We start from the raw sequence: 10,286 nt of genomic DNA, 5'->3' as shown, positions 1-10,286 counted from the left end.
TGGCAAATACTCCGTATCTGTGCTCTGTAAACATTTCTGAAGCCAGAGAAGGGGCCCAGCTGTCTTGCATGCTTCTCCTCTTTCTCTGGAAAAGAAGAAATCACTGTACTTTCTTCCCTGCTGTGCTCCTGGTCTTGCTGCTGTCGGCCTCCTCCTCGCCCAGGGCCTAAACCTCACCACGGACTCCTTTTGCCGCTTACAGTGGGTCAGTCTGTAGGTGGCCGGCTTACCTTCCCCGGGCCTGTGTCCCCACCTGCCAAGCGGGGCATAATATTAGCTCTTGCTGAGAGAGCCACGGTAAATAACCAAGGAGGAGATACTTGAGTAGTAGAAGTTTAATGTTTGCTTCAACACATCAGTCCTAAGGGATGGTGGTAGAAAACCTCTAGAATGACCCGCAGGGAGACCTGCTTCCTGGTATTCATGGCCAACCCCTCTCCCCGCCACCCACCCAGCTAGGATGTGGATTGAATGTAGTGATTTACTTCTGATACAGACTATGAAAGATGACACTTCAACGATTGGGTGACCAACTATTTCTGGGTTCCGGGGGCGCCTGGGGGGCTCTGTCGGTGAAGCGTTTGCCTTTGGCTCAGGTCATGATCACAGGGTCCTGGGATCGAGCCCCGCATCGGGCTCCCTGCTCAGTGGGGACTCTGCTTCTCCCTCTGCCTGCCGCTCCCCCTGCTGGTACACTCTCTCTCTCCCTCTATCAAATAAATAAGTAAAAATAAAATCTTGAAATTAAAAAAATAAAACAAAATTCTGGAAAAATGTGGATTTCACTACGGAAATCCACACTGACTAAAAGTAGGTTTCTGGTTGCCTGGGGATGGGAGTGGGGACGGGCAGGGGCACAAGGGAATGTTCTGGGGTGATGCAAGTGTTTTCCCTGTTTTGACTATGCCAGTGGTGGCACGGGAGTCGACACAGGACGGAACCCCACTGACGGTGGCTCTTACACATGGGCAAATCACTGCATGTCAGTTACACATTTATAAACCTGCAGAAACAAGAAATGTCCGAAAAGGTGGTACTTGGAGAGTACACAGTAGGTGCTTAATCGATGCTTACGTGTTTACCAGAATCCCGAGGCAGGAGCAGGCAGAGTCGGGGCCACAGCCCCATGCCCAACATGGCCAGGGAGAGCTGTTGCATTTTCATCCACGCCACCCTCTCCCGCCTCAGCTCTGCCCTGGACTCTGGGAGGAGGAAGTGGGAGAGGTGGCAGGGAGCAGATCCACGGGGGTTGGGGGGGCTTGAGGGGCTGGGGGGTGTCTTGTCCTTCTCATCCATTTGCTGCGTGCCTACCACGGGGCCGGGAGCTGGGCAGGCACCAGGAAGGCCCCGATGGGTAAGATACGGAAACCGAGGTCTTCGGAGAGATGGTGAACGGGCCCCCGGGGCCCAGCCAGTTGCTAAACGCTGACTTTGCCTTCCCCACCCAGAGGCCCAGGGAGACAAAGTCCGTGGCTGCCACACCTTGATGGCTGGGAGGCCCTGCCTTCCTGGCTCCCTGCAGCCTCCTGGCCTCCTCTGTCCTTGGAAGTTGGCCTCCCATGCCTTGAGGAGTTCAATTTTATGGGGAGCAGGCCGTCTCCTGGCACAGAGCAAAGGTGAGGGGGCCCAGGCGGGGGCAGGCAGTTTGCCGGGGCCCCTCAGGGTCACTGTGCCAGCCCTGGGATTGGGCGACAGGTGTCCCCACACCCCAGTGCCTGACCTTCTCCAGGGCTCGATGCTGACTTTCTATGAAAGAAATCATCCGGATCACGTGGACACTTGGTATCTGAGGAGCCTGCCGGAGCCTCGTATCCTTGTCCTGCCGTGCCCTCGGCAACGTCCCCAACCCACTATCATGGAGACTACTGGTTTGTTTACTTTTTCTTTTCTTTTTTTTTCCCCCCAAAGATAATGCCTGAAATAAAGACTGAACTAAAGACCGAGGGGCGCTGCGTCTGTGTGGTGCTCCCAGCACACAACCCTGGGCCGGGTCCGTCCGAGGCACACAGGGCACCTGCACAGCTCCGTAAACCTGAGTTTGTGCTCTTTAACAAAGAAAGACATTCAGGGGCGCCTGGGGGGCTCAGTGGGTTAAGCCTCTGCCTTCGGCTCAGGTCATGATCCCAAGGTCCTGGGATCGAGCCCTGCATCGGGCTCTCTGCTCAGTGGGGAGCCTGCTTCCTCCTCTCTCTCTGCCTGCTTCTCTGTGATCTCCCTCTGTCAAATAAATAAATAAAATCTTTAAGAAAAAAAAAAAAGAAAATAAAAGAAAGACATTCAGAGGGCCCAGGGGCATTTAGGAAAAAGCAAATTAAAACCACAGTGAGATGCCACCTCCCAGAAAGGCTAAGATGAAAAGTGCATGCTCTCCACTTTCTCTGGAGAAGAAAAAACCCCTGCACTTTCTAAAAGGCTGAGACCATCGTAAGTGCCAATGAGAATAGGAGGGAACCGGAAGTCCCATCAGCAGCAGGCAGAAGTGCAAGGTGGTAGAGCCACGTGGGAAACGGCTGGGTAGGATCTAAAAAGGTGGACCCCTGACCTACCAAGGGATCGAACTGGTTCGTTCCTCGGTTTGCCAGCGACAGACATAAAAACATCAGTCCCTACAAAGATTTTCCCAAGGATCCTCAGGGCAGTCCCACGTTAAGTGATCAGCAAATGAGAGTCAGACTGTCAGTCCCATCCCTGCAGGCTGTGGGACACTCGGGAAGTGGCTGTCTTTCTCAGAGTCTGTTTCTTCTTCTGTTAACATTGCAGGGGGTGATAAGAATTTCCACCTACCGATAAGCACGTGAAAAGGAGCTCTGCCCCCTGTAAACACCCCATAAATGCTGGTTTGTGTGATTAAAAAAAAATGATACCCAATATCATTTGTTATCAGGGAAACAAAAATCAGGACCGCACTGAGACACCATTCCACACCCTCGAGGAGAGCTATCATCAAAAAGACAGAGAGTGCCAAGTGCTGATGAGGATGTGGAGAAACTGAGTCCTTGTGCACCTGCTGGTGGGGCTGGAAAAAGGTGAGCTCACGGGGCGGGGGGTGGGGAAAAATTCGGTCGATCTTCAGAAGGGGGAACGTGCGATTAGCATCCCATCAGCCTATCTGCGAGGATCAAAAGCAGTCGTGCAAACAGAATTGTGCACACGCATGTCCCCAACAATGCAATTCATAACGGCCCCAAGTGTCCATCAAAGGGTGAGCACCTCAATACTGAGTTCCCCACGCGTGGGCATGCCCCCTCTGCTGGGAGCAGGAGTGAGGCGCCCCCACACACGGCCCCAGGGACGGACCCCGAGCCCACGACTCACAGGAAGGGAACCAAACACAGAAGGCCACTGAGGGTGTGAGTCCACACCTGTGACACGCCCAGACCGGGCTCCTCCACGGACGGGAAGGGGGTTCATGGGGGCCAGGGGCTGGGGAGGGGATGGCTGATGGGGACGGGGCTACTTTTTCAGGTGATAGAATGTGCTGGAATTATTGGTAATGGTTGCACAACATAGTAAATATACCAAAACCCACTGAATTGTACTATTTAAAATGGTGAATTTTGGAACAGCTGGGGGTCTCCATTGGTGAAGTGGCTGCCTTCAGCTCAGGTCCGGATCCCGGGGTCCTGGGATGGGCTCCTTGCTCAGCAGGGAGCCTGCTTCTCCCTCTGCCTGCTCCTCCCCCTGCTCATTCAGGCATGTGCTCTCTCTCTCTCTGACAAATAAATAAAATCTTTAAAAATAAAATAAAATGGTGAATTTTATGGTACGTAAACTGTATTAAACGATAGCTTAAAAACAGATATATATACAAATCAGTGGTGAAAAGAAAACCTCCCACACGGCCTCACACACAGAAGGCATGCAATAAATGCTCACGATTACCATTACAATGGGCTGGATGAACAGAGTGGAGCCGGTTTTTAATTCAACCAACATTTATTAAGCACCTGCTGTGAGCTGGGTGCTGGGGACACAAATCCATGCCCTCAGGGAGCTGACTTGCTTTCTCTCGCTCTCTTTTTAAGATTTTATTCATTTATTTATTTGACAGAGAGAGACAGAGCGAGAGGGAACACAAGCAGGGGCAGTGGGAGAGGGAGAAGCAGGCTTCCCGCTGAGCAGGGAACCCGATCCGTTCCCAGGTTCTCCCAGGAACTCCCAGCAGAGTTCCCAATCTGGGGCTCGATCCCAGGACCCTGAGATCATGACCTGATCCAAAGGCAGACGCTTAATGACTGAGCCACCCAGGTGCCCAGGGGCTGGCTTTCTTAGTGGAGACACACAGATAATAAACATAAATAATTAAAAATACAGTCTATCCTTGGACACAGTCTATCCTTGGGATTAGGGAAGGGTTCTCTGAGGAAGCAAGCAAGGCATGAGTATATCTACCAGAAGAGCATTCTAGTAGCAGAGAGAGCCAGTGCAAAGGTCCTGGGGCAGGACTGGACCTGGAGTGTTGGAGAAAGCGTGAGGGGGCCCCTGTGGGTGGAGCACAGTGAACAAGGGGTAGAGAAGTAGGAGGGGCGGCAGGGAGGGGGCCAGGCAGGTCCTGTAGGGTCTTGGGAGCCTCAGGGAGAGTTTGGCTTTCACCCAAGGAGGTGGGAGCCCTGGAGGGCTGTGGACACAGAAGGGTGGAACTAGACTCCGAGGCCCGCAGGCGCCCTCTGGTGGCTGCTGCTGCTGCAGGGAGGATGGACACCGTGGTGGCGGAGAGTGGGATCAGGACAGAGGCGACTAGGCTGGTGAGGATGAGGCTGGCCCAGGACGAGACCTGGGAACGACGGGAAGTGGACTGGTCAGTAATGGCCCAGATTCTGCACCCACAATTTCTGGACCCACATCTCAGCTCCATGACCTTGCGCCATGACCTTGAGACCTCAATCTCCTTTTTGGTAAAACAGAGCAGTTACCTGTCTCAGGAGATTTAATTTATGCAAAATGCTTAAAACAAGGCCTGGTCCACAGTAAACATGCTGCAAGTGTTGTTTCTGTTCCAATAATAATAATGATAGTGATTGTAACCTCATAACACTCATAATGTCAGTGGTACAGCTGTCAGCCCAGGATCCATTTCACACTGACACCGCCTCCCTCAATTTGCCTCCTGGGGAACCTTCAAGGACCACTCCTAGGCAGATTCCTGGAGGACAAAGACCGGAGCTTTGTCCTTTTCGTGTCCCCAGCTCTCAACTGTGGGCCAGTATCGGGAAGGAGGCAGGGCAGGAAGGGATGCGTCCCCTGACTCTTGCAAGCAGAGCCCTGCCTGCCCCTACCAGACCCCACCTAGGTCCCTTTCTATCCTGGATCTTTCCATGCAAACTTCCTCCCTAGTTCAGAGGCTGCTCAGAGGGACTAGCAAACTCCTACTTATCCTTCAAAACCCAGCTCAAATGCTTGGCAGAAACTTCATCCTCTCCCCACAGACTCCCTAAACCCCAGACCCTCCCTCCACCTCAGTCCTGCATGACCAAGCTCCCGAGAATGTTACCACCCTAGCATCCCCCAGAAACTCCCCTCCTAGCCTCTTTCCTCTCAGTTAGACTGAACTTACTACAGTCCCCACAAACTCTCTGTGCAGGCTCATACTTTGAGCATTTGCATATGCTATTCCGTCTGCCGGGAACATCCCCTTCACCCTCCCTGCTTTGCCAACATCCAATAGCTCCTTTTCCACATCTTCTCCTCCAGGCAGGCTTCCCTCCCTACCCCTGCACACAGAACCCAATCTTCCACTCCTGAGGATCCCAACCCCAAGTCCCACCCTCTGCTCCAGCCCCCACCCTACAGAGCTGGGAGCATCTGTGACTGACTAGAGTTTCTCAATAGCTAGAAGTGGCGAACTTCTATTTACCCTTCAAAAGCCCAACTTGAATGTACCCACCTCTGCATCATCTTTGCCAGTCTCCTTCTGACAACTGTTTCATTCTTTCCGTGGAGTCTCTCCAGCCTCAGGGGTCCCATGTCGGGCTCCATGCTGGCGTGGAGTCTGCTTGGGATTCTCTGCTTCTCCCTGCCTCCTGCTTACTCTCTCTCTCAAATAAATAAATAAGTGAAATCTTCCCAAAAGGGGGGGGGCATGATTAATTTAATCTAAGATCCTTTTGTAGGAGGGCGGTATTTAGAGCCCAACTTCTGGGTACTAAGGGTGCTCATTGCTCCTGGGGTATCTCTCCCAAGGCCTTCTCTGTGAACGGAGCTGGAGAACACATCATTGGAAATAAATGTATACAGAGCTGGTCCTCATTATTCATATATTGTATGCTTGCAAATTTGCCTACTCACGACCTTTTATTTGCAGCCCTAAAATCACTACCCACGGCACTTCTCAGTCACCTGCGGGTGTGCACAGAGAGGCAAAAGCAGCAGCTGCTCCACATGCATGTCCCCACCTGGGGTGGGCAAAGGTGACACTCTGCCTTCTTGCTTTTTCTTTTTCTTTTTTTTTTTTTTAAGATTTTATTTATTTATTTGTCAGAGAGAGAGATAGCACAAGCAGGGGGAGTGGCAGGCAGAGGAAGAAGCAGACTCCCCGCCAAGCAGGGAGCGGGACGCCAGACTCTGTCCCAGGAGCCCAGGATCATGACCTGAGCCGAGGGCAGGCGCTTCATCCACAGAGGCCCCCAGGCACCCCTGCCTCCTTGTTTTTCCAGCTCAGACTATAAACCAGCCTCCTTTTCATGGTGCTGAGTGCCACACTGTTTGCATTTTTGCTCTTTTTGTGGGTGATTTTGCTCCCATGCTAGCTGGTGTCCCTAAGTTCCAGAAGCCTATGACTCGTCTTACAGAGAAAGTGCCGCCCTAGGACAAGCTCCATTCATGGGGAGCGACCGCGCTGTTGGTGGGGGGTTCGGGGGTAATGAACGCACAACCCACATTAAATAGGGACTCTTTAAACAGATGCACACATGACCCAAGGTTCCATATTGATGGGTTGACGAAGTGTTGGGACCAGGGGCTCATCGGAAGCTCACCCCAAACCTCCTTCTGGAGCCCTTCTTCCGCACTCACTTAGTCTGTGTGGACAGCGACTGGACTTGGCCGTGAATCACAAGCACAGACCCTATTTACATCTTGTCTCGCTATGGGAAGACCCAAAACAATTACTAAACACCCACCAACCTCCCACCGCCATGTGCATTAGAATCAACCCTGCGCTTCCGAGATAAACATCGCTCATCCCAGAGCACAGTCGTCTCGCCCTGCCCCGTTCTCCAGGGAGGGAAACTGAGGCACGGAGGGGGGACCTGGGCCTGGCCCAGCATCTGTCCCCAGCCAGCTGGCCGGCCTGGGAGCTCTCCAGGGTGTGACTGCAAAGGCGTTCGGTGCTGGGCTTCCTTAGGACTCCTTATCTGTGACCCCTACAAGTCACCAAGGTCCACGCTCGGGCGGGGCGGGGCGGCGCGCAGATAAGGACAGACCCTTGCGCCCTGCCCCTGGCAGGCAGGTGCGGCAGGCAGGTGCCACGAGCATCCCTGGAGCTCTCCCGCCGGCCTCCTTCCCCACAACCGCATCTCATCCTGCGGACCGCCGCGGGCAGCAGCCGGTCTTCCCTTCTTGCCTGAGAATCAGGCCCGCGAGGGGCTCCTGTGGGGTGGGCGCACGGGTGGGCGCAGTGCAGCCTCGGGAGGACCGCTGGGCTGAGCCCGGAAAATCTACTGGACTCCCAGTTACAGGGCGACTCCAGATAAGCAATGAATAATCCTTTCGAGTAAGAACATCTCTTGCTCCTTTAACCGGGTCCCCCTTAGTCCATCTGGCAGCCAGAAGCCCAGGCAAAGTCCTGGCTCCGCCCACACCCCACTCCAGCCGCGCCCCAGCCGCGCCCCAGCCGCGCCCCAGCCCCTCTCTCGAACCCGGCCCGAGTCCTACGCAGCTCTTTTCCCCTACGCAAGCAGGTTTGGGCTTCTTCTTCGAGATAGTTTTTTCTTAATACTGTTAAGTTGTAGTAAAATATACATAACATAAAACTTACCACTTTAGGGGCGCCTGGGGGGCTCAGTCGTTAGGCATCTGCCTTGGGCTCTGGTCATGATCCCAGAATCCTGGGATGGACCCAGCATAGGGCTCCTTGCTTGGCGGGGAGCCTGCTTCTCCCTCTCTCTCCCTCTCTCTCTGCCCCTGCTTGTGTTCCCCCTCTAGCTGTCTCTCTCTCTGACAAATAAATAAAATAAAATCTTTAAAAAAAAAACACAAAACTTACCACTTTAACCATCTCTAAGCGCAAGGCTCAGTGGCGGGAAGCTCCTTCACACTGTCCTGCCACCACCCCCACCCTCCGTCTCCAGAACTTTCCATCTCCCCACACGGAGACTCTGTCCCCACAAAGCACAGACTGCCCCACCTCCACCCCAGTCCTGGCTCCCACCCTCTCCTGTCTGGGTGGACGACACTCCTCTGGGGCCCTCCCGGGAGTGGGGTCCTGCGGGATGAGACCTTCTGGGTCTGGCTGCTCTCGCTGAGCCCCGTGTCCTCGGGGTCCCTCTGCGTCATGGCAGCGGTCAGGGTCCCTTCCTTTCTGAGGCTGGACCTGCATGGGATGGACCGCGCCGTGTGTGTCCATCTACCTGTCGATGGAAACATGGTTTGGTTCTGCCTCTCAGCTATTGTGAGTCATGCTGCTGTGAACACAGGTGTGCAAATACGTCTTCAAGTCCCCGCTTTCTTGTGGGTAGATACCTGGACCGGAGCTGCTGGGTCAGACCGTCACTCTGTTTATTCTTTTGGGAGACAGACCACCAGACGGTTTTCCCCAGTGCTGCGTGGTTTTCCATTCCCGGGACTCTGGGTCCTCACCAACCCTTCATCCTTTCTGTTTTTTATTATTATTATCATTATTACTATTTCTCTAGCTGTCCTAGTGGGTACGAGGTGGGATTGCTACCGTGATGACTCATGATAGTGAACATCTTCTCGCGAGCTTCTCGGACGTTAGTAATCCCTCTGTCCCTCTGGAGAAAAGTTCCTCGTGTGCATTTTAACCGGGTTAGCCTGACTTGCTCTCGAACCTCATGAATGGGTCACTGGGCAACCAGCGTGCCTTCGCGTCATGCGTGCAAGACATGTCCACGCAGTCACCCCATCACGCCGGCCTCTCCTGCAGTCGGAGAGCTTCCGGCCTGGGCTCCCCGTTTGGGTCCCAGCCTGTACGCCGAGCCATCGTTCTTGTCCATCTGCTGGTCAAGGGATCTACGTAGTGAGTCGAGACCCACCATTTCTCTTTGAAATGACATAGATGAGAAACCACCCCAGGGCGTCGAGCATCACGAGGGCAAGTGGCGTCTCATGTAACTTTTGCTGGGGTGACCCACGGGCTGAAATGTACGCCCCGAGTAAGTGCCCATAGGCGTGTATATATGTGTGTGCACATTTTTTAAAGATTTTATTTGTTTATTTGAGAGAGCGAGTGAGAGAGAGCATGAGAGGGGAGAAGGTCAGAGGGAGAAGCAGACTCCCCGTGGAGCTGGGACCCGACGCGGGACTCGATCCGGGACTCAATTCGGGACTCTGGGATCATGACCAGAGCCGAAGGCAGCCGCTTAACCAACTGAGCCACCCGGGTGCCCCTGTGTGAGCACATTTTTAACTGAGTGGAGAGGACCTGACCGAGAACAGCTTGGAGGCTCCCTGTCCCCCAGCTTCTTCTTGCAGAACTTAATCCTCGCACGTCTCACGGGCTGATCCACTAAAATGGTGATTCTCTGCAGAGACAGTCAGCAATGTTGGTGACCTTCTGACCTCCTGATTCTGCCCGCTGGGGACTCTGGGGCCACCGTGTCCAGGAACATCCACGGTCATCACGACTGGGGTGCTCCAGGCATCCGGTGGGGGGCGATGATGCTCGGCCCTCCCCAGGGCCCACCCCAGGGGAAGTCCAGCCCCAGGGTCCAAGTGCAGAGGGGAGGACCGGGGATCAGACTGCCTGCGGCGTGGAGCCCCCACCAGCCTTGCGCAGGCCCAGGAGGCTCCTGTCCCTGTGCCACGCTGCCCCCATGTGGACAGTCATGCACACGCCGCCTGCGCTGCCTGACCTGGGGAGGGTCTCCCCATCCCACTGCCCCTACCATTCTCCCTGGATGGAAATAATCTAGCTCCAGGCTGTCTGTCCCACATGCTGGGCTCTCATGTCCGCCAAGCCCTTGCGATGTGGCCAGGGCAACTGAGGAACTGAGTTTTTAATTTTTTTTTTTAAGATTTTATTTATTTGAGGGGCACCTGGGTGGCTCAGTGGGTTAAGCCTCTGCCTTCGGCTCAGGTCATGATCCCAGGGTCCTGGGATCGAGCCC

This window comes from Lontra canadensis, unplaced genomic scaffold (genome assembly GCF_010015895.1).
Source record: "Lontra canadensis isolate GAN:19392208 unplaced genomic scaffold, GSC_riverotter_1.0 scaffold88, whole genome shotgun sequence".
Lineage (NCBI taxonomy): Eukaryota > Metazoa > Chordata > Mammalia > Carnivora > Mustelidae > Lontra > Lontra canadensis.
This window is presented reverse-complemented; position numbering follows the sequence as displayed.